The 25852-nt window shown below is 38.6% G+C and overlaps 1 protein-coding gene across 6 annotated transcripts in view; it reads left to right on the plus strand.

Moving 5' to 3' along the window:
- Positions 1–8393: 8393 nt before the first annotated feature.
- LOC137249625 (uncharacterized) overlaps positions 8394–25852 on the plus strand; it is a 76357-nt gene continuing 58898 nt past the window's right edge. Inside the window, exons 1-2 of one of the 6 annotated variants that reach the window (XM_067781291.1) lie at positions 8394–10803; positions 14147–14405. The gene's annotated coding sequence lies outside the window, so the exon portion shown is untranslated. Of the gene's footprint in view, positions 10804–12333; positions 14406–25852 lie in introns of those variants that run through there. The other 5 variants (XM_067781292.1, XM_067781293.1, XM_067781295.1 and 2 more) reach the window with 5 other exon arrangements.

Below are 25852 nucleotides of genomic sequence, written 5' to 3' on the forward strand. Positions count from 1 at the left end.
CGATTTCAGCCTAATGTCACATCCCTGCCCTCATCTACTTAGTTAGTTTTATCAACATTCTTCCCACGATTTCACTCATCACTGAAGGGAGTGTACCTGAAATCAGGATCGCCACATCGAATGAGGTGTAAACAAACCAAGCATGCTGCCAAGTATACTTCATTGGTATTTTGGGCATCAGAAGGCAGACAAAGGTTGGAAAAATTGATAACCATGTTCTATAATGGATCGTTACTTCGCTTTGATTTGAACGGCAGCGAGAAAAGTGCGAAGAAGCAACAATGCAATTATTTCTACTTTCAACTTTGTATATGGAGTCTAAAAATCTCTTACATAATAACCATTCAACCGAAAAACGCATATACGTGAAATAATCATGACTTTGCGTTAATTAATGGGCAATAATGGCACTTGAAGCATACGTTGAATGCTTTTCGTACGCATTATGCGTAGATATGAATATATTACTTAAAAACACCAACACATACATACAAAGGTTTAGTCAATAGCTAATTTTAATTTTTTACGCATCAAATTGCATTTTTGACTTGTTTCCTTATTTTGCACGCGTGAATGTATGTATGATAGAGGCGCTAACGTTAGTCCACAGCTCCATTACCATTTTAAACAAACAAACAAATACAATAATAAATTTCTCAAATAAGCGAAAAATGTAATGTACATCTAGTTTTTTCCTTATTTTAATTTTTAATACATTTTGCGTAAAAACAAATAATAAATTAATCAAAACCAGTTGTCTTCCTTGAGCATCAAAGATCATTCAAAAGACTTAAGACACGAACTTTTTTTTTTTTTTGTTTTTGTTGGCAGCTGGCGCCTTTCTTTGCATATTTGGTTTGTTTTCATTTTGATGCGAGTTTTGCTTATTTATGTCATTAGCACTCAATTTTGATATGGAAATGGCAAGCGTAATGCTACTTTAAAAGGAAATGTAATGGAGAGTTGTTGATTGACATTGAAATAAATAATAAAATTTTAACTTGTAAAAGCGGTTATGGATTTATATAAAAGAAAACAACTATGTCCAGTTTTATTAAAGTGTGAAGCGTAAAATTAAAAATGAATGTAGGACAGTAACAGCATTAAATTAGTTAATAAAACTAAATTTTTTGGAGAAAGCTGCGAAGATGAAAGGGAAATCAAGCGCAGATGTTAAGGAATGGGGCACCAGAATCTTTGGTGAGCTAACCTAATATGACACCCAAAAGCTCTCTAGACATGGGGACTTCACAAAATACATGTGCAGAATAAAATAGGAAGAAGATATTTTGTGCGTTAACGGCGAGAAAGATGAAGTCGATGATGGACAGACCTTTCCAAATGTTCGAGAAAGCAGAACCGGCAAATGCTCGAACAAACAGTCAGAATGCTGTGCTGTTCAGAAGAGTGGCATCAAGTCGGTGACTTCTTAGAAACAAAGTAAAAAAGGAGGTCCGCGATGTACGATGGTTCCAAAAAGTGTAACGTTTGTTTAGTCCACAGACAGTCAATTGCACTGCGAAGGCGGTAAATATGGTGCATTAAGCATTCTTTAACACCGACCGCAAAAACGAGAGTGAGAAACATAAACACGAGAAACATCTAGGAAACTAATGTAACACTTTGCTAACGAATCGATAACTCCGCTATAATGTTTTGATAATGAATCGATATTTCGGCGATAACAATTCTAAGCACTCCGATTACAACCCAATAACGATAACACATCTATAACACTCTGATTCGATAACAAATTGAGAACTTTTAGATAAAAACTGATAATTTTTCGATAACAAACCGATAAATTTTCAATAAAAAAACAACGAATTTTCGATAACAAATCTATAACTTTTTGATAGCAAACCGATTTCTCGTCGATAAAAATTGATAGCCCATATTTCCCCATTCAGCAAACCACCCTCACATATTAAGCCTACGCTCACATTCTCTACTACCCTTCAGGCATACCTTTTCCAAACTGTATGCTTACACTTATACTTACACTTACCAGCCTTACAATTACATTTCCGATTCCCACATTCAGTGAGCGAAGATGTTTATACATATAAGAAATGGCTAAATCCGAGCTACATCGTGAATTGCTAAAAATTAAACCGCTTACCACTTGACACAAAGTTGGACATTTTAGGGTACTCCTGAGCCCGAAACTAAATATTTCCACTACTTCGATTATCGGGGGCAGTACTGGAGTCTTCTCCGAGTAAACTATACGGAAATCCGGTACACAAGTATCCAGTCGTTTGATCCAAATGTGCATAAACAGGACCTTAGCCTTATCCTAAAGGAGATGCCGATAAATAGCTTGGCGAACGCCGTCCTTAGTGTACAAGACCCGAAACTTGATGTAAAGAAACGCGCGTCGCTCTAGCACAGCTTCGATCTTGATATTGCTATAGCTTTAACTTTTACTTAGCTGAATCAACCACGTCATATGTAATGTATGCCCTGCATGTAACGAGTGCCCACATGACACCAATCATCTTTTCAATTACAATGGGGACTTAACGTCGCTACCGCTCTTTGGTCCAACCCTATTGAAACTGCAAGTTTCCTAGGACTCCCGTTAAAGGTTATCGAAGACAATTTGTGACTGATTACACAAGAAAAAGGGTACGATCAATATCTTTGTGAATATTTTGATAAGTTGAGTTTGTGAAGCTGTAAATGGGAAAAACACATGATACCTTCAGTCCGCACAGGTCTGGATAATTGACCAATTTGACTGGATATATCGAACAAGATGGCTGGATTAAGACAGGTTCATAGGAAAATGAAAACAGATATATCACACAGTTCACCCTCATGAAGTGTATTGAAATGCAAAGAAGCATTGGGAGACTTCGCTTAGGCCAGACCATACATCGATACTGGGTTTCCGGCCATAAGGGATGGAAGGTAACGAGCCGATGAGTTTGCAAAGAAGGGTGCAGCACTCGAAGAATTGACGGTAGACGTCCTAATTCATTTGTGAGAAGTATAAAGAAGACATGACTAGAATATGATCCATCAAGAAGGAACTACAAGCGCGGGCTGCAAAATCTCTAAGATAATGTGCATGTCGTAAGACGTTAGACCCATAAAATTGCTTACATCTCTAAAAATAGAAGCCTTAAGGCTTATGATGGGCATACCAACTGGACACTGCCTTCTGCCTTCACATGCCTATATGTTAGGCCTCGTCAATATCAGCAAATAAAGGAAGTGCGAGCTGCAGGAAAAAACGGTGGAACACGTTCTGTGTTTCTATCCTGAGCTCACTGGGTCAAAGATTTAGCTACTAGGGACGGCAGAATTGCAAGATCTCGAGACATCAATAAAGCCAGCCCTAGAGAACTTCCTAGCATTTGCCGCGGGGATGGAGTTATCCTATAACATAAGTATAGACAAACAAATTCTGGTAATACTGTGGACACACTCAGTCCATGTCAGGCCTTTATTGCCCGGCCAGTTCAATCTAACCCCACCTAACGTGAAAACAGTACAGCGGCAAAAAAATACTAGGCTATCATATTTCCCTTTGTTAGTTATTAATTTTCTGCTCCAAAAATGTCAAGTCACTAATATTTTAAATTAAAATATGACAATAGAAACACGTCGATATACAAATTAGCCAAAATAAATCATAAAAGAGAAGATTAAATAACGTGAAACTTGAGCCATGCATGTTAACAACTTATTATAAGTTACCAGATTTTAATATTTTTATGTACTATTTTCAGCTCAACAGGTGTTCACCTGCCAGACGTTGGCTTTTTTTGAACAAACATAATGATGGACGTAAATCTGGCATAGAGCTATTGAGTGTAGGAATGTTTGAGCAACTTTTTACTCGCTTTTTGCACGCTCACTCAATACACACAAATATTTATATTCAACTCTTGCTCACTAAAAGACTAATGTAATTACAAGTTTTTGAGCTTATAAAATATTTACTAATTTTTTTAGTCGAACGCCCTTTGTTGGCTCCATTGGCTTCTGATTTGGCCAAGTGTACGCTCAAATGCTCTTATAAGGGCATTGCACTCAAACTCTGTCCATTTTGCGATTGCATTTGTTTGATTGTTATTTAAGCTTGCTACTGCCCATTGATGCAACAAATAAACATTTCAAGTAGATAGATATGTAAGTAGTACCCTCTTTGAATAAACCTTGATGCTGCTGATGACAAGTGTATGGTCAAGGTAGGCAGCTACCGTTAATTAGCATGCAAGTACTTATTGCGCAATGTGATGTGTGGCACAATATTATAATGATTTTTTGAATTTCTGATTACTATGCACCTTCTGCTAACGTTAGAATCGCTGAACTGTTGAACAAATAACTCCAATATTCAGTATTGAAAAATGGTCTTTACCTACTTTGGGAGTAGTACTTCACAATTATACTTGACTAATAGCGTATTTAAATCAAACTGAATAGTTATACCTCAGCTTGCGCTGATTTTATACTCTCCGTTGCCTAGACTTTTCGTGAACATGCTCATACTTGGTTATTTAGCTATATGCGTATGTATGTGTGAGTAACACCTTCTGCTCTTAGCTGATGACTACATATTTGTATGTGAGATAATCTCTTTGCTTTAAGCTGCTGGTTATGTGTGTGAAATATTCCTCGTCGCTTTCTATGTATGTATGTGTGTAAATGGCTAGCTGTCGTTGTGTTTATTTAGTAACAGCATAGTGCTGTTAGAAATGCTAATAATCGCCACAATATATAAACGCCTAATAGGTATATCAATCTATCTCGGCTACCATTTCAAAAATGTTACTTAAAAATTGCTGATGTCTAAACATCTTTGCTTACGGTATGCGAATTATCGGTCTTTTATTGCTGTGTTATCGACAAGGCACATATGAGTTATAGATATGTAGGTTAGGTTAGGTTAAAGTGGCTGCCTTCGCTGTCCGAGCGGAGACTCACGTAGGCCGTTGTGGCCCTTTGTGCTACCACGCGGGGGGGCCCTATTTCCTGTTACCCTACTTTCGAAGAAGAAGAAAGTTTAGACCCCAGTGAATCTAAACCAGCGCGTTTGCCTAATGAAACGCAAGATGTCGTTTGGGTTTATAGATTCAAGCTCCGCAAGGCACCCAAAGGAGTGTCTGTGGAGGCATTGGTACCGGATGTTTGACAGTGCGGGATAGTTGCACAGATAGTGCTCTACGCTTTCAATCTCCTCGTCCCTACAGCTGCGGCAGAAGTCATTTGTCTGCAGGCCCATATAGGCACCGTGAGTGCCCATGAGACAGTGACCTGTAAGAAGGCCCACTAGTTGGCTTATAGAGATACGGTTTAACAATATCACCGATTGTGATCTCTTTTCATCCAGCTTAGGCCAGATTTGCTTGGATATACTACCAGTAGGTTCCTTGGCCCATCTGTCGTTTGCCTGTTCCGTGAAAAGAGATCGCAGGCAGTGTTCGCAAGTGTTTAGAGGAGGGCTGGCCCAACCCGCGGAGGTTACTGTTTGCAGGTTGGTCCCTTCCCTAGCTAGCTCATCCGCGGCGCAGTTTCCTGACATCTCACAGTGGCCAGGAACCCATATTATGCTTAGGTTGCAATTTTCAGCTAGTTTGTTGAGGGTTTCTCTGCACTTCAATGCCACTAGTGACGAGGTGTTACTGCATTGCAGGGATTTTATGGCAGCTTGGCTGTCAGAGAAAATTGAAATAGAATTGGTCACCTGCAGGTTGGCAAGATAGAGGGCTGCTTCCCAGATAGCTATGAGTTCAGCCTGAAAAACCCTGCAGTGGTCGGGTAAGCGAAAGCTCCCGCTTAGATTGAGCTTCTCCGAAAATATTCCGCTGCCGACCCTGTTGTTTAGTTTAGAGCCATCTGTAAAAATGGAGATTTCGTGAGATGCCGGCTCCACGCCGTTTGCCCACTCGTTCCTCTCTGGGATTCTTGTGGAAAATTTGTTGTCACAGCAAGGGGACGATGTTGTATGGTCCAATTTCAAGAAGGTTTCGGGGACCTGCTTCAGGAGCCGGGTGTGACCAAACCTGCAATCCCTCCATGGTACGATAGCGTTGAGCCTTGCCGCGTTGCAGGAGGCACAGTATCTACCATATAGATCAGTTGGGAGAAGGAATAATATGGTTTCAAGAGCTTTGGTGGAATTGGAGGGAAGGGCACCGCTTGTAAGCATTGCCGCCATCCTCTGCACTCTCGTTACTTTGCTCTTGTTAGATTCGATATCGAGTGCCGTCCACCATACGGTGGCAGCGTAGAAGAGTATGGGTCTCACCACTGCCGTGTAGATCCAATGGACTATGCGTGACTGGAGACCCCACCTTTTTCCGATTGCCGACTTACAAGCGTAGAGAGCCATTGTGGCTTTCCTGGATCGTTCCCCCACATTTCGCTTCCAGTCAAGCTTCCTGTCTAGAATAACTCCGAGATATTTAACCTCGGTAGAGAGTTTGATTTCCCTCTCATTTAGGGACGGGAGGGTAAATTCCGGTATAATGAGTTTGTGGGTAAAAAGTACCATCTCAGTTTTTTCACTGCTGATGCTGAGTCTGCATTCCCTAGACCAAGTGCTTGTTAGATTAAGAGCATTTTGCAAGAGTTCGCCAAGCACCGGAAGGTGTTTGCCGGTAACTGTCAAGGCTATGTCGTCGACATATGCAATGACTTGGTATCCGGTGGGCTGTAGTATAGATAACAGAGCGTTCACCGTCAGGTTCCATAGTAGAGGAGAAAGAACGCCCCCCTGGGGGGTTCCTCTGTTGGTATACCTTATTAACGATGAGCTGTCCAGCTCAAAGATAATGCTTCTTAGAAGGAGCTCGACGAATTTCACAAGAGGCTCTTCCACCCCTAGTGAGCGTAAAGATTTTGTGACCGCTGCTGGGAGAACGTTGTTGAAGGCTCCTTCTATGTCGAGAAAGATACACAGCGTAAATTCTTTAAAGGCAAGACACTTCTCTATCTTAGTAGTGATAGCATGTAGAGCTGTCTCTACGGATTTGCCCTTAGAGTAGGCGTGTTGGTTGTTGGAGATTAGTGCGTTATTTGCCGATCGTCTAATATAGGCGTGCAGCAATCGTTCTAGAACTTTTAGGAGGAAGGAGGTCAGAAATCCTTTGGACTGTTGCCCGATATCCTGCCTCCTTTGGGTATGAAAACTACCTTTGCATTGGTCCATTCCGTGGGGATATGGACCAAGTTGAGGCAAGCCTTGTAGATTTCAGCTAGCAGCGGGCTTATAAGACCGCTTGCAGCTTGCAACTCAGCGGGAAATATTCCATCCATCCCCGGAGATTTGAAGGGTTTAAAGAACTTGATTGCCCATATAACTCCTTTTTCGCTAACAATGTGGTCCAGGGGTCGAAACGGCCCTGGGTTAGATTGCGTGTTTACGAGGTATGGTTACCAAAGTTAATGGATCACTTATGCGAATAATGCCTAACATTGGTGGTCCGAGCGAAGCTATACGTCAGCTATTGCCCACAGTAACCAGCTCAATAATACTATACGCAGCACCAGTGTGGTATGGATCTAAACAGACCCATCAAAAATATATATTAGCAGCGTACCGACTTGCTTCTTTAAGAATAGCAAGTGCTTATCGGACGGTGTCCGACGACGCGATCCTTGTTCTAACCCGGAAAATCCCAGTGGACTTACTGGCAAGCGAAATGGCCGATCTGTATAACACTAATATCGAGCGACCATCTGAAGAAGACAAGAAAAGAGCAAGGACACAAACAATAGCTAAGTGGCAAGAACGGTGGGAGGCCTCGAGTAAAGGGCGTTGGACTTTCACACTAGTTTGGAACGTAGCTCAATGGAATGAGCGGAAGCACGGCGAACTGAACTACCATCTCACGCAAATAATGAGTGGACATGGCGGTTTCAAAGAGTATTTATGGAAGCGTAGGATAGAGGAAGATCCTCATTGCCCAATGTGTACCACAGAGTTAGAAAACGCAGAACACGTCATGTTCTACTGCCCCCGTTTCCACGAAGAAAGACTCACCTTGCATGGAGTCTTTGGGGAGGAACCTACCACGAGAAATTTAGTTTCACATATGTGCAGCAGGAAAGAATGCTGGACTGCAGTGAGCAAAATGGCATTTATAGTAATGACACGCCTGATGGATGCTGAGAGGGAGCGCAGAGAAATGCGCATGCGAAGCAGTGGTGATTAAATGGACACTCAGAGCAAATAGCGGGAACCTGGACGCAGGGACAACAGTAGGCTCTTAAAAAATGAGAAATATGGAACGCCACCCTGAAGTAATGCGAAAGTGGTGCCGGGGTGGGCGACGGTTACAGAACGGGGCTGTTTTTTAGTCTACGGACACACGGTTGCTGCGACGGCAGCAATTATGGTGCATTAGGCATTTTTCAGCCTCCCCGCAAAAAAAAAAAAAAAAAAAAAAAAAGAGGTATGGTTCATTGTATTGAAGTGTTATAAACTTTCAACCGATAACAAAAATTAAAAAAAATTTTATTGATGATTTATCGGTTTCTTATCGAACAGTTGACGATTATTTTTCGAAAATGTTACCAATATGCTATCGAAAAGCGCCAAATTTGATATGGGTGTGTTATAAAGTTGTTGTCGGCATGTTATCGATTTTCAAAAAACTAAAGCCTTTTTTTCGAAAGTTACCGAAAAATGATCGATAAATTATCGAAACGTTATCGTTAAGTTATCGAAAAATTATTTATTATAAATCGAATAATTACTGACGTGTTATTAAAAACTATCGGTTTGCTATTACGGTTATCGACTTTTTTTTACAAAACTATCAACTTTTTTTCCGATAAGCTATAGAGTTGTTATCTTTGCGTTATAAATGCGTTACCATAAAGTTTTTGATCTTTTATCAGAAAGTTACTTATTTTTCAACTACCCACGTATTGAAGTTAAGCCACAACAAAAGTAACAAGAAAGAAATTTGTTATCGGCTGGCTATCTCTGAATCAACGGCATTCTATTGGTTTCTTATCGGCTTGCAATTGACGGATTACAGATGTGACATCGATTTTTTCATAACAAACCGATTAGCCAGCGGTAGCCAATTGATAACACGCCGACAACAGATTATAACACCGCGTTAAGAAGTCGATAAGTTTTCAGTTTAAAAAAATACGTAAACTTGTAAGTTTACACATCGAACTTCACGAGCACTTGCGCCATAAATCTTTCCAAGAACTTTTCTCTCGAGCACTACATGAGGCATCTCATCTGCTCGCGACACCGTCCATGTTTCCGAGCCATACATCAGAACAGATATAATGAGCGACTTGTAAAGCGTGGCTTTTGCTCGTTGCCTCCTCAGTCCAAAGTAGCACTTGTTGCCAAGAGTTATTCTCCGTTTGATTTCTAAGCTGCCATAGCATCTGTCAGATATAAATGGGAGTGTAAAGCCAATATTTGAAGAAGGAAATATGTCACTGTTGAAAAAGTTGAAAAAAAAGCGAACCGCTTCTATCTCGGTTCACGGCAGAACTAATTAAGCTTATCACATTGTTTCCGCAAAAGCTGTCCTAATTTTTGCAGAAACAATACTGAAATATCTTCTCGCAGAGGTAGGAAATGGAGTTTACGACTTTTGTGCAGAACTAAACGAAAATATGGCTCCTAGAAGATCCAACAATGGAAAGAGCAGCGAAGCAGTAGTACAGCAGAAAAGTGTGCCTAAAGCTTAATTCCCGACTTGAATCCGTAGGTTACTTGAAAACGAAAGCGAGTTATCACCTGGCAGTCTCACTCTTAAGATGACCTATCGAAGAACAGATAGCACACGGTCAGTACGAAACACGTGCCACTCAGGAAGCACGTTTTCATGCGCGTAGAAAAACTAAGCTCTTAACAGGCGCAGAAAACTGTAAAAATCATGGGAGGTTTTTACTTGGCAGCTCTGCAAAAGAAAAAAGAGCTCTACGCCCGGAGAGCCTTGCTATTGAAACATGTAGTACATACGCTTAAATCCAGCTACCAGTTTTATAAAACTTATATATTGAGTGGAAAATTTAAGCCCGTTTTACTCATCTTAATTCTACTCAATGCTATTGCAGTCTACTCAACAACTCAAAACTACAATCATAACTTGATATTGAAGCCCAACATAATGCAATTTCAAGCCGCTAAAAATAGTTAAGTACTTGACGGCGTAGTGAGCGGTTTAAACGAAAACGAATAGCGGTTAAAACGAAATACAAAGATAAATCAAATACAAACTGGAAGTGAAGTAAATATTGATAAAACTAAGTTATTTAAGAGTGTTTGTTGGTAGCTCAGTTAGGCAAACGTTGAACGGCCACGACCCAGAAAGTGCATGAAAAATCAAAGCTAATAAAGTCAATAAGTAATCTGATATAAACAACAAAAACAATGCTACTTTATAGCAACAAAAGAATAGCAATCAAGTTACGAAGGCAGAGCGTCGTCGCATAAACGAAAGCAATAAAACCGTTAATTAAGTGCGTAAAGGTTCAAATGTTAATAAGAATATATGTCTGTGTATGTGCGTTACATTTAAAAATCAAACTGTTTATGTTTATTCATGCATTTTTTCCATCTTTCTAACAAATAACAAATTGTGACTGAAACTATTTATTTTATTGTTGGCATGCCAATCGGAGCGATTTAATGAAAGCGGACTGCATAAATATATCGAAATTCTTTGATTGTTATGTTTTCTGTTGTTGTTTATTTGCTGTGAGGGCATACCTCAGTTGTTGGTTGAATGACGACGGCAGGTGGCGTAGTTCGCCATAACAAACGGCAGTACTTGGTTAATGGTCTGATGGTCGATTGCATTGTTGGTAACGGTTGAATTGTTTGGTCTCGAAACAGTTTGCAATGCTTGACTTGGTCAGCAGTTCAATGCGCAAATAATGTTAATGAATGATAATTAATATAAATGTGGCCGGTGGTGAAGGAGTGATTGAAGAAAAAACAGTTAAATTTAATACACACAAATGTTAGCAAAAATAAATTAAAAAGGGATAAAAAAAAGAACCAAAAATTTTTCGTGAGCTGCTAATTTTTGTTTTAAAGGCTACAAACATCACCAAGTGAAAGTGAATACAAAAATGTAATTTGAAAAATTAATAAAAAATATAAAAGAATACCTACAACAACAAAAAAAGGAAAAATATTTCAATAAAGAAAAAAATATCGTGAAAAATTAAATAAAATTAAAATTAAAATAAAATAAAACAGAATGTAAGAAATGTAAATGAATAAAATAAATAAAAAAATTAACAAAATATAAAATAGAATTAAGTAAAATAAAATAGAATAAATTAAAACAAAACAGAATTAGATAAAATAAAACCAAAAACCGAAGCAAAAGGAAAAAATAAAATAAAATAAAATAAAATAAAAAAATAAGTTAAAATACAATGAAATGAATTCATATAAAATAAAAAGAATCAAAATAAAATAAAATGAAATAAAATAGAATGAATTATAGTAAAGTAAAATCAAATGAAATAAAATAAAATCAAATGCAAAATAAAATGAAATAAAGTAAATAAAAATAAAATAAAGTAAAATAAAATAAAATAAAATAAAATAAAACAAAATAGAATAAAATAAAATAAAATAAAATAAAGAAAAAAATAAATATAATAAAATAAAATAAAACTAAAAATAAATTATACAAAGAAATAAATAAAGTAAAATAAAATGAAATAAAATAAAACAAAATAAAAGAAAACAAAATTAAATAAAATTCAATAATAAACTGATAAAAAAATAAAATAAAATAGAATAAAAAAAAATATTATAAAAAAATTTCGATTTGAACCCGAAATCTTAAAAAAAATAATAAATAAGATAGCATAAAATAAAATAAAATAAAAATAAAATGAAGCGAATTGAAATATCGAAATATGTAAATGAAAATGAAATAAAAAAAAAAAAACTATGAAATATTGAATTAAAATAAGTACCAAAAAAATTATAAACTAAATTACATAAAATATATTATAATAAAGAAAAATAAAATAAAATAAAATAAAATAAAATAAAATTAAATAAATAAATAACTAATATAAAAGAAATTGATTCGAACACGCAATCCTAAAAAAATATATAAAAAAGATAATATAAAATAAAATAAAATAAAATAAAGTAAAATAAAACAAAATAAATAAAATTTAAATAAAATAAAACAAAATAAAAAAAAATAAAATATAATAAAATAAAATTAAAAAAATAAAATAAAACAAGATAAAATAAAACAAAATAAAATAAAATAAAATAAAATAAAATAAATAAAATTTTAGAAAATTAAAATAAAGTAAAAAAATAAAATAAAAGAAAAGGAAAGAAAAGAAAAGAAAAGAAAAGAAAAGAAAAGAAAAGAAAAGAAAAGAAAAGAAAAGAAAAGAAAAGAAAAGAAAAAAAAGAAAATAAAATAAAACAAAACAAAATAAAATAAATCAAAAAAAAAAAAAAAAAAAAAATAGTATAAAAGAAAAGAAAATAAAAAAATAAAACAAACCAAATTAAATAAAATAACATATATTGAAATTTAAATAAATAAAATTTTAGAAAAAATAAAATAGAATAAAAAAATAAAATTAAATAAATTAATATCTAATAAAATAAAATAAAATAAAATAAAACAAAATAAAATAAATCAATTTTTGTTGTTATATCGGCCTACTGATTTTAAGATCGCGGGTTCGAATCGAGCTCAAGGCCTAACAATAATTTTTTATCATTATTATTATGATAAATTTTTTCTTAATTGAAAAAATTTTTAAGTTAGAATAGAAGAAAGAAAAAATTTAGACAACTGCCAAAGCTCGTTGTATAGATCCATTTCGGGAACTGCTATATTCCTTCATCGGCAACGTTTAGGTGCCGCTGCTATAACCATTCAGCCATCACAGCGGTTTTTTGTTTGTCTTCATTAATCCTACTTCTATTCTGGTTCGTGCCAATTGATATTCACAACACTGCGACATCTGTTGCAGAATGGATGTGAAAATTGGACTTGTTTTATGGCAATGCCGCCATAGTGTCATATTTTATTGATACTTTTTCCCCGTGCTCTGGGATGTATTAACAATTTTTGTTGTGATAAAATAAATTATAATATAATAAAAGAAATAAAACTAAAATAATCAATACTTATATACCCCAAATTCAGCAATTATGACTAATTGAGTTGCTTAGTTTTAATGAGCTCGCCCCAAATGTAACTTAAACTGTTAAACTCTCCAAAGTTATTATTCACGCGCCGCCGGTTATTCAAGTCATTTGGTAATATTCAAATTTATTGGTTTTTCACAGAGTAAAAATTGAAAAGCCGGGCAAAATTGAATGTGTAGATTTAGCTGAAAGGAGTAAAAAAAATAATAATAAAAAAAAAATACCTAAAACTGAATTTGAAAATTGGAAAGGCGTGTGTTTGGTCCAGTCACCAGTTACAAAATAACAAAAACAGCACAAATTTTGGTACAACAAAACTGCAATAGGCAACTAAATGACAGCGCGCAAGCGCAATGAATAAATTGAAAAAAAGCATAAAAATTGCATAAATCTAGTGTTTTGCGCTTACGGCTGTTTGTGAGTGACTTTTGACTTAGTAGTGACAAAAGCAAACACAAAATTGCATAGTTAGTGTAATAAGTAAGTGTAGTAGCATATGTGGCAATAAAATTGGTTTTTTAACTTGCTGCCGGCGCGGCGGCCTTATATCTAACGAATTTACAGTTGTGTGTATGTGCAGTTACGGCAGAAATTTAGCAAGTGATATTTTTCTATAAAATATATAAAAATATTTGTGCATATTTGTACTTGTATGTGTGCATTTTAATTACTGCCTGTTGCCACTTTATTCATCCATTTTTTTTACTTGCTTGCGCATACATATTTATCAACTTAATTTCATACCCGTTTCTCTTGCTCGATAAGGAAATCCGCATTTTCGCTATGAAAAAAAAAAAAAAAATTGTCTAACTGGATGAATGCTCGACAAGTATTACGAGATTGTCAGCATTTGCAACTTTTTTGTTGTTGCGGCGTGAAAGAAAAATAAAAAGAAAATATTGCATAGTAATTTCCATGAGCAACTGCAGTGTTGCTGTTGCTGAAGCTGAGTGGCCTGTGTTTTTTTGTTTCATTTTATTTATTTTTTGTTTCCATCAGCCGACAGCATTAACAACAGCACTCAACTTTGTTTGTAGTGTCTTAGTAATTTAAAATTGCAAAAGTGACAGCAAACCACAAGATATTAAATCATATACCTCAAACATACATACATAAAGGTGCATCTAACAATTACCGTTAATTAAAACCAATGCATTTATATTTAATGCAAACCACGTAAACCAACGACAAAAGCTGCATAGCTCAGAATAGAAGCAAGAAAAACAACAAAAGGAAACTGGATTCATATTCACAAACGGTAAGTGAGGTTAATCAGCCAGAAATTGTGGTTTATATGAAAAGAACTCTTAAATGATGGTAAACTTTTCAAAACTTCATTCTTCTCTGTGAAAGAAAAAATATTTCTACCGTGTCTTGGTTCTTCGCTCCCTCCACTGATGATGTACTTAGTCCCTGCGTGGGAAAACCTCCTTCCCTATTCTCATAGAGAGAAAGGGGCAACACTTGCTCACTAAGATTTCAAAATAACTCTGTGCTAAAGAGAGGAAATATATAAAAAGAGGAAATATAACAAGTCATATGAAAGTAGTGAAGAAATTCATAGAAAATCACGTATTGCAACTGGGTGAGCAATGACCGACCCAACGCTCAGAATCTCATTGTATTTGAGTGGTGCAGAGCTTAATTAAGTTTTAAAGGGAACATTTTTCGTCGTTGATATAAGTCAATGGAAATAGCGAAGTCGATAACACTGAGCCCTGAACACCGAAAATTCGCCCCAACACCCATTTTAATTGGAATCTGTTAAATCCGTCATAAATCCATCAAGTTTTTCATGCCAAACTGTGTAGGACCCATGACATCTGAATTTATATAACTTCAGGGAGTTGGAAAAAGCAGAGGTGCTCCCGGTTGACATCAGCTATTGTTAAGGGATAACGACTGCGGTTCTTTGCTAAATGATTTGTGTTATTGGAGTTTACCCAAAAAAATGTGGCATGTGCGCTAACACAAAGACTTACTTACTTACTTAATTGACGCTTAACCGTCTAAACGGTTATGGCCGTGCAACGAGGTAGACCAGTCGCTCCTTCGCTCTGCCAACCGGCTCCAATAGGTCACACCAAGGGAGTTTAAATCGTGCACAGCCATATAAGTTTTGCGGGGAAACCAAAGTCAGACATAGCGGCAATAGGCAGTTTCTTTTCTTGCTGCCGAAATCAGCTTTAAAATCGACGAAGAGGGGTGATGTGTGTTGATTGTTTTTTCGAGTTTTTTTTTTCCAAGTTTGGCGCATTGTGAAAATCTGTTCGATGGTAGATTTACCAGGTCTGAAACCGCACTGATAATGTCCAATCAGCCGATTCAACAATCGATACCATTACCAAACAGAAAGCAACAATTTTGAAATTGAAGTAGTATTGATAATTTTCATCAAACATGAGTCCATGTGCAATTGAAAGGAACACATGAACAACTCCAGTTCTTTTCATGCTGCAAGAGAAGCTGCTGCTAAAGATGGTGTGAGTCTGCCTCGATCCTTCAGCAGCCAAGAGTAAATAGCGTGATCGAAAAGTTTTTGAAACAGCTTTGAGCCGCATAAGCAGTGCTTAAACTATGTACGCCTTCTTGCATCACCTCTTTTGCACAGCGTAAAGAAATTTCTCACAAGTGTAAGAGTGGAGATCACTCCAGTAAACACAAACCCCAGACCCTCGGCGTGTTTTACGCGAAAAAATTCAAGTTGACATTTCACTCTGTACCTGTTGCACTTTGCGCAAGTGATTATTTCCTTTCTATGAAGTAAATTTTCTCACAACTAAACCGCGATTGAATTTCTTTCATAATCGTAGTTCACGCATCTATGTAAATCAAAATACGTTTCCTATAATGGCAGACATGTCAAGTCCTTGATTAAACTAAATTACATTTGATAATTTGTCTCGCATTTTCCCACAAAATTTTAAATGCAATATTTTATTTTAACTACATACATACATAAGCATCGTATATGTTAAATCAAGTTTGTCGCTTAAGTCTTTCGTTTTTTTTTGGCTTGCAGTGCATTTTACCGGCAAAAAAATTTATTACTATTATTTATTACGTCCATGCATAATTCTACAAAATGTGGCGCATGCAAGAAAATTATAAATAACAAGTAAGGAAGGCTAAGTTCGGGTGTAACCGAACATTACGTACTCAGTTGAGAGCTATGGAGACAAAATAAGGAAAATCACCATGTAGGAAAATGAACCTAGGGTAACCCTGGAATGTGGTTGTATGACACTTGTATCAAATGAAAGGCATTAAATAGCATTTTATGAGTAAGTGGGCCATAGTTCTATAGGTGGACGTCATTTAGGGATATCGCTATTAAGGTGGGCCAGGGGTGAATCTAGAATGTGTTTGTACGATATGAGTATCAAATGAAAGGTGGTAATGCGTATTTTAAAAGGGAATGGGCTTTAGTTCTATAGGTGAACGCCTTTTCGAGAAATCGTCATAAAGGTGGGCCAGGGGTGACTCTAGAATATGTTTGTACGATATGGGTATCAAATGAAAGGTATTAATGAGTATTTTAAAAGGGAATGATCCTTAGTTCCATAGGTGGACGCCGTTTCGAGATATCGCCATAAAGGTGGACCAGGGGTGACTCTAGAATGTGTTTGAACGATATGGGAATCAAATGAAAGGTGTTACTGAGCATTTTAAGAGGGAGTGGGCATTAGGTCTATAGGTGGACGCCTTTTCGAGATATCGCCATTAGGGTGGGCCAGGGGTGACTCTAGAATGTTTGTACGATATGGGTATCAAACGAAAGGTGTTACTGAGCATTTTAAGAGGGAGTGGGCATTAGGTCTATAGGTGGACGCCTTTTCGAAATATCGCCATTAGGGTGGGCCAGGGGTGACTCTAGAATGTGTTTGTATGATATGGGTATAAAATGAAAGGTGGTAATGAGTATTTTAAAAGGGAGTAATCCTTAGTTCTATAGGTGGACGCCTTTTCGAGATATCGCCATAAAGGTGGACCAAGGGTGACTCTAGAATGTTTGTACGATATGGGTATCAAACGAAAGGTGTTACTGAGAATTTTAAGAGGGAGTAGACATTAGGTCTATAGGTGGACGCCTTTTCGAGATATCGCCATTAGGGTGGGCTAGGGGTGACTCTAGAATGTGTTTGTACGATATGGGCATCAAACGAAAGGTGTTACTGAGCATTTTAAGAGGGAGTGGGCATTAGGTCTATAGGTAGACGCCTTTTCGAGATATCGCCATTAGGGTAGGCCAGGGGTGACTCTAGAATGTTTGTACGATATGGGTATCAAACGAAAGGTGTTACTGAGCGTTTTAAGAAGGAGTGGGCATTAGGTCTATAGGTGGATGCCTTTTCGAGATATCGCCATTAGGGTGGGCCAGGGGTGACTCTAGAATGTGTTTGTACGATATGGGTATCAAATGAAAGGTGGTAATGAGTATTTTAAAAGGGAGTAATCCTTAGTTCTATAGGTGGACGGCTTTTCTAGATTTCGCCATAAAGGTGGACCAAGGGTGACTCTAGAATGTTTATACGATATGGGTATCAAATTAAAGGTATTAATGAGGGTTTTAAAAGCTAGCGACCCTTAGATGTATATGTGAAGGCGTTTTCGCGATATCGACCAAAATGTGGACCAGCGTGATCCAGAAAATCATCTGTCGGGTACTGCTAATTTATTTATATATGCAATACCACGAACAGTATTCCTGCCAAGATTCCAAGGGCTGTTGATTTCGCCTTGTAGAACTTTTTCATTTTCTTCTACTTAATATGGTAGGTGTCACACCCATTTCACAAAGTTTTTTCTAAAGTTATATTTTGCGTCAATAAACCAATCCAATTACCATGTTTCATCCCTTTTTTCGTATTTGGTATAGAATTATGGCATTTTTTTCATTTTTCGTAATTTTCGATATCGATAAAGTGGGCGTGGTTATAGTCGGATTTCGGCCATTTTTTATACCAAGATAAAGTGAGTTCAGATAAGTACGTGGACTAAGTTTAGTAAAGATATATCGGTTTTTGCTCAAGTTATCTTGTTAACGGCCGAGCGGAAGGACAGACGGTGGACTGTGTATAAAATCTGGGCGTGGCTTGCACCGATTTCGCCCATTTTCACAGAAAACAGTTACCGTCATAGAATCTATGCCCCTACCAAATTTAAGAAGGATTGGTAAATTTTTGTTCGACTTATGGCATTAAAAGTATTCTAGACAAACTAAATGAAAATGGGCGGAGCCACGCCCATTTTGAAATTTTCTTTTATTTTTGTATTTTGTTGCATCATATCATTACTTGAGTTGAATTTTGACTTAATTTACTTAATTTTTTAAAAAGTGGTCGTGTTCTTCTTCCGATTTTGCTAATTTTTATTTAGCACATATATAGTAATAGTGGTAACGTTCCTGCCAAATTTCATCATGATATCTTCAACGACTGCCAGATTACAGCTTGCAAAACTTTTAAATTATCTTCTTGTAAAAATGGGCGGTGTCATGCCCATTGTCCAAAATCTTACTAATGTTCTATTCTGCGTCATAACGTTAACCCATCTACCAAGTTTCATCGCTTTATTCGCCTTTGGCAATGAATTATCGCATTTTTTCGGTTTTTCGAAATTTTCGATATCGAAAAAGTGGGCGTGGTTATAGTCCGATATCGTTCATTTTAAATAGCGATCTGAGATGAGTGCCCAGAAATCTACATACAAAATTTCATCAAGATACCTCAAAATTTATTCAAGTTATCGTGTTAACGGACAGACGGACGGACATGGCTCAATCAAATTTTTTTTCGATACTGATGATTTTGATATATGGAAGTCTATATCTATCTCGATTCCTTTATACCTGTACAACCAACCGTTATCCAATCAAAGTTAATATACTCTGTGAGCTCTGCTCAACTGAGTATAGTTGCAAATTGGTAGTTATGGTTTTTACAAATTTGTTTGGTAGTTTTCATATGGAATTTGCTTCAGAGAAACGTCATTACTCTGAAGGAAACGTCAGTTTTGCAATTGATACATCAAGGAAAATTTGAAAAAATTATTAAGCGTTAATTGCTTAGTATAAAAACCTTACTTGGATGTATGAGTTGTGTTGGCCGATTTGCTGTATACTTGAGCAAGTGGTTAGGGCTACAAGAAACTCATATATATTAAACTCAGAGAGGGTTTGCGCTCCGCCTACCACACCGGAGATCCTGGGTTCAAGTTTAAAGCAACATCAAAAATTTGGAATAATTTTTTTCCTCGGCAGTGATTTGGCAAATAGTCTGAGTATATTTCTGCCATGAAAAGCTTCTCAGTGAAAGCTCAACTACCTTTCAAAGGCCGTTCAGAGTCGGCGTAAAAAATGTAGGTCCTGTCCGGCGAATTCTTCGCCACGACAAGTAAGCTCATATCATATCTATCAATAAAGGCGCGTGGGAATTTTAACCGTCAGTCGCTAAAGTTTGGGTGCCCGAAGGAAACAAACAGATGAACTGGCTGCTCAAACTATACTCAAATGACTGGGTCATACGTACGTCCCACAGAATCGGAAAAATGTCTCACTCTGGATATCAAATTTCACTTCTATACTGATTTTTATTATTATTTGGCTTTAATGAATATGACCTTTATTAAGATCTATGTTTGCCTTTCAGCCTCTTACTAGATGTAGAGGCTTGTAATGAATCTAAATACCTCCTCAGGCGTTTAACTCCATACTACGAATGGGAAAGTCACTGTTTTGCAAGGTAGACGCGTACGAGAGTGCGAACCAGCGTTCCATTCTCCAGCTTACAAAAGCAACAGATTTGCACATTTAACGGCGGCCGCCGTGGTATGATGGTAGCGCGGTCCGTCTAGCACACCTAAGATCCTAAGTTCACGCCCCGGGCAAAGCAACATCAACATTTGAGAAGCAAGGATTTTCAATTAGAAGACAATTTTTCTAAGCGGGGTCGCCCCTCGGCAGTGTTTGGCAAGCACTCCGAGTGTATTTCTGCCAAGAAAAGCCCTCAGTGAAAACTCATCTGCAGTTCAGATGCCGTTCGGAGTCGGCAGAAAACAAGTAGGTCCCATTCCACTTTTCCATCCCGATTTCTTTAAGTTGAGCCAATAGATACCCGTTTATTCGTCATCAAACTTCGATACATCCGTGCACCAGACCTCTGTATTAGGGTCAGTGTATGGATTTCCTGTTTCTTAAAGAGTTCTGTCCACAATGGTCACCTCAAAGTTACGTGAGATTTTGAGCTTAGGCGCCATTGCATCACGTTGTTGCAATATGGGATTTCTTATGAATTTTCATATGCCCTGTCAAGTCTTCGAACTTTAGCTCAGAAATATTTTCAAGCAGGAAATGTTTCCTCTCTCTCCATTAGGATAGGCAAGGATAGAATAACTATTAATACACTAAATGCATTGGCAGGGGACGTGTTCATCACAACCAATATGCCAATACAAACTACAAAGTTGATGCAGTTTGGCTAATTGCTATTGCTGTTCTTTGCGTGGTTCTCGGCCACCAAGCTAAGGAAGCTTTGGTGATTATTGGCTTAACAACAGTGCCAAATTGGGACATAGACCCAGTGTTTTGTCATATATCCGAGTACAAGCAAAGAAAGGTTTTGTTGCTTTGTTCAAGGTAGTATTCATTGTGAGAGTTCTGTCCAGTGTAGCCCTTAGATAATTTGCTTTGAGTAAAAATCGGACTGTAGTGCCACCCAGGGATAGTTTAAGCAGTTTTCTCTTCCGGGAGAAAGGCTCTAGGACAGCTTTCTAAGGATTGAAAGACAATCTTTTGGTACTACACCACCCTTTCCATGATGTGTAAGGTTTGTTGCGTATGATTGCATATTGTTTCCTCGTGCATCTCAGTGATGCAGTAATTCGTCTTGGTTAGGCTATCTTAAGCGACGAAGTCTCAAATTTGGTCGTTTTAAAGACTTGACGATTTCCAAGCTTAGTTTTTAGTGAGCTTTCAGTTTCTCATATTTTTTCTCATGTTGCTTCTAAACCAAATAATAACAAGTAAGGAAGGCTGAGTTCGGGTGTAACCGAACATTACATACTCAGAGCTATGGAGACAAAATGAGGGAAAATCACCATGTAGGAAAATGAACCTAGTTAAAGAGCATTTTAAGAGAGAGTAGGCCATAGTTCTATGGATGGACGCCATTTAGGGATATCGCCATAAAGGTGGACCAGGACTGACTCTTTTTTTTTTTTTTTTTTTTGTGGGGAGGCTGAAAAATTCCTAATGCACCATATTTGCTGCTGTCGCAGCAACCGTGTGTGCGTAGACTAAAAAACATCCCCGTTCTGGAACCGTCTCCCACCCCGGCACCACTTCCGCATTACTTCAGGGTGGCGTTCCATATTTCTCATTTTTTAAGAGCCTACTGTTGTCCCTGCGTCCAGGTTCCCGCTATTTGCTCTGAGTGTCCATTTAATCGCCACTGCTTCGCAAGCGCATTTCACTGCGCTCCCTCTCAGCATCCATCAGGCGTGTCATTACTATAAATGCCATTTTGCTCACTGCAGTCCAGCACTCTTTCCTGTTGCACATATGTGATACTAAATTTCTCGTGGTAGGTTCCTCCCCAAAGACTCCATGCAAGGTGAGTCTTTCTTCGTGGAAACGGGGGCAGTGGAACATGACGTGTTCTGCGTTTTCTAACTCCATGGTACACATTGGGCAATGAGGATCTTCCTCTATCCTACGCTTCCATAAATACTCTTTGAAACCGCCATGTCCACTCATTATCTGCGTGAGATGGTAGTTCAGTTCGCCGTGCTTCCGCTCATTCCATTGAGCTACGTTCCAAACTAGTGTGAAAGTCCAACGCCCTTTACTCGAGGCCTCCCATCGTTCTTGCCACTTAGCTATTGTTTGTGTCCTTGCTCTTGTCTTGTCTTCTTCAGATGGTCGCTCGATACTAGTGTTATACAGATCGGCCATTTCGCTTGCCAGTAAGTACACTGGGATTTGCCGGGTTAGAACCAGGATCGCGTCGTCGGACACCGTCCGATAAGCACTTGCTATTCTTAAAGAAGCAAGTCGGTACGCTGCTAATATATATTTTTGATGGGTCTGTTTAGATCCATACCACACTGGTGCTGCGTATAATATTATTGAGCTGGTTACTGTGGACAATAGCTGACGTGTAGCTTCGCATGGACCACCAATGTTAGGCATTATTCGCATAAGTGATCCATTAACTTTGGTAATTTTCTCCCCCACCGCTCTGAAGTGCTCTTTGAAAGTTAACTTAGAGTCAATGTGCACTCCTAAGTATTTTAAGGAATCCTTTGAGGTGATTTGGTGATCCCCGACAGTTAAGACTAACTCGTTCGCCGACCGTTTGGAGCTTACTAATACCACTTCCGTCTTTTGGCTAGCCAACTCCAGTCCCGTATTGGTCAGCCATTCCTTTATTCTTGCTACGGCGTCATTACATAATGCTTGAAGCAGGTCCAATTTCCTGGCCACTACTACCACTGCAATATCATCAGCATATCCCACAATTTGCGTGTTTTCTGGTAGATCAATATTTAGCACCCCGTCATACATTACATTCCAAAGCGTTGGACCGAGAACAGATCCCTGTGGGATGCCTCCTGTGATTTTGTACTCTTTTGCTCCATGATCCGTGTCAAAAAGAAGTACTCTGTCTTTAAGATAGCCACCTATTATTCTGCGTAAGGAAGCTGGAGTGCCGAAGCTTTGCAGCGCTGCCATTATCTGCATCCAGTTCGCAGTGTTAAAAGCATTCTTGATGTCCAACATAATCAGTGCACAGAACTTTCTTTTATTTTGGTCTTCAGAGATAGCTTCTCTAGCTATATTGACGACTGTTTGTATTGCATCTATAGTGGATCTTGATTTGCGTAATCCATATTGACTATTCGATAAGCCACCTGGTCTTTCTAGAGTCAGCTGTAGGCGCTTACTAATTATACGCTCGAAAATCTTCCCTAGGGAATCCAGCATACAAATTGGCCTATATGAGGATGGTTGGTCCGGCTGTTTACCACGTTTCAGCAATAGGACAAGTCTTTGTCGTTTCCACGGGCGAGGGAACACGCTTTCTTGCATACAGGCATTAAAAAGATCAGTAAATAATGTAGCTCTAGTTGTGATAGCGGCTTTAAGCGCTATGTTTGGTACTTCGACGGGTCCTGGGGATTTGTTATCAGCAACTCTTTTTGCAGCGTCCAGCAACTCTTGCTCTGTTATTTGCGGAATTTCCGTACTTTCTAGATCCTCGCTTGGATAAGTCCAGCGATCTTGCGCCGGGAAAAGTGTTTCAACAATAATATTCATCAGTATCTAGCACGTAGGTGCTGTGATATCCGTCCTTTAACTTTGGCCATCACAGTTCTGTAGGCTGATCCCCAAGGATCTAGGTCGACATTATCCAGCAGTTCCCTAAAGCAGAACTTCTTGCTCTTTTTTATGGCATTTTTTAAGTGCCTTTCTTTGTGCGACATAGGTGCTGTGTAGCTCCGCATATCGTGGTGATAAGCGTGCCTTCTGCGCTATTCTTCGTTCTTTGTGACATTTTCTACATATCGTGGTGATGAGCGTGCCCTCTGCGCTATTCTTCGTGCTTTGTGACATTTTCTACGCTCTTCCGCAATTTCACCATTCCACCAATATACCGGAGTGCGCTGTGCTTTTCCGCGACTTCTGGGCATGGCAGCATCACATGCCATACATAGCAACTTAGTGATTTGAACCGACTGGTCTTCCGAATGCGATTATCGTACTATGGCGTCCTTCCAGATAATGTCAAATATTTGTGGGTCGAAAAGGTGCTGTTTCCATGTCCTACTTTGTCGATGTCTTGCTGCTACCGTTCGTGGAGTTTCGAGCAGCTCTACGCTAATAGCTTTATGGTCGCTGTGTGTGTAGACGTTTCTTATGGACCATTTTGCTCGTCTTGCTATTTCGCTGCTAGCGAAGGTGAGATCTATAATGGATCGTCTGGTACCTGTATCGAAGGTATATATCCCTGGTTCATTTAGGAGTTCTAGCCTCAAAGAAGTAAGGCTTTCGAGAAGAACTCTCCCTCTTTCGTTGGTTCATCTACTTCCCCACACAGATGACCATGCATTGAAGTCTCCACACACTAAAAGCGGGTGTTTACCTTGTGCTTCAATGGTGATTCCGTATATCAAGTCTTCGAACTCGGCGATGGTCATGCTCGGAGGGGCATAGAAACTGAAGAAGTATATACCGTTGATTTTTCCCACGTGAATCCTGCTACCGTTGGCGTCCTAATTTCCTGTGGGAGAAATTTCCCTGGTGCCCAAATTGAGTCTTTCTCTGCTGAATCTGAGAGCCAACCCTGCTCCTGGCGATTTTTGTATTGTTCAGAGAGTACCACTATGTCATATCCTCCTTCATAGACTGTTTGGGATAATAGCTCTTGGGCTGCCTCGCAATGGTTTAAATTGAGCTGCAATACTCTCATGAGACAGTCATCTTGCTGCCCTCTCGTTGTGGGCATTTAAAACTGCCTGCTGAATGTTGTCCCCCACATAGCGCGCATTTCGGTGCGTTTTCGCAACTTGCAGCCTAATGACCTTCCAGGCTAGACCAGCACCTATAACAGCGTTTCTCTTGCTTGAGCTCTCTAATTCGGCACGAAACCCATCCTACCCGGATTCTTTGCATATTAAGAACCGCCTTTGCATTATCCGCAGCAAGGCTTATAAGTGCCGACTTCGTGCCACTGTACCCTGTGCGTATGCTTTTTATGGCAGCCACATCTGGAAGTTTGATGTTGCATTGCTGGTGGAGGGCGTTGCAAATCTCCTCGGGCGTAGTAATCTCATCGAGATCTCTGCATTGTAGTGTGACCATTTGGGACTTTGTTATAACTTTAGCCGAGTCCTTTAGTACCGCTTCAATTTCTGCTTGGTACGCGCTTGTTTTCCCATCTTGCGATTTTTTCAGCTCTAGTAACAGCTCTCCTTTCGCCGTTCTTCTAATCGTTTTGACGTCATCACCCAGGGATTTTAATTCGTCGCATCTTGTCATTTTACGCAATATGTCGGCGTACGTCGCATCCCCCGCCTTGGAAATGATGATTACATCCGGCCTAGCCTTAAGTGCTTTTTTCTTGCTCTTCTTTTTAGCTAACTGCCACTCTCCCGTCTTTTGGGCTGCAGTTTCCTCTTTCCCCTCCGTCTTCTCTTGCGTTTCTTGCCGTCGTTTGTGACCACCCACGTTCCTGGCAAGACGTCTTTTAGTGTAGTAGTGGGTTTTACCACGTTGTTCTCCTTGGTCGAGTACGAATTATTCCTCGGTCGCTTTCCTGGGGGTGATGGACGTCTATCCTTGGCACATTCGCTTGCACGCAATTTATGTTCTAAATTCTTTACCTCTAGGGCCGACTCGATGTACAGCACTTTTATTACGGAGGCCAAGCGCTTGATTTCCGCGTGTATATTATTACGCCCTATGAAGAACTGCATCAAGTCCTCAATCGCCTTGCCTAGCTTGGTCATCTTTTTTTCTCCGGGGGGTTTTGCTGATTTAACGCAGCTGACGCCTGCTTAATTAGCTCACTTAATAATGGTGTGCCCGTTTGAGTCATGCTGTCGGACCAGGACTGACTCTAGGATTTGTTTGTACGATATAGGTATCAAATGAAAGGTGTTAATGAGTATTTTAAAAGGGAGTGTGCCTTAGTTGTATATGTG

The sequence above is a fragment of the Eurosta solidaginis genome, chromosome 4 (genome assembly GCF_040869045.1).
Source record: "Eurosta solidaginis isolate ZX-2024a chromosome 4, ASM4086904v1, whole genome shotgun sequence".
Lineage (NCBI taxonomy): Eukaryota > Metazoa > Arthropoda > Insecta > Diptera > Tephritidae > Eurosta > Eurosta solidaginis.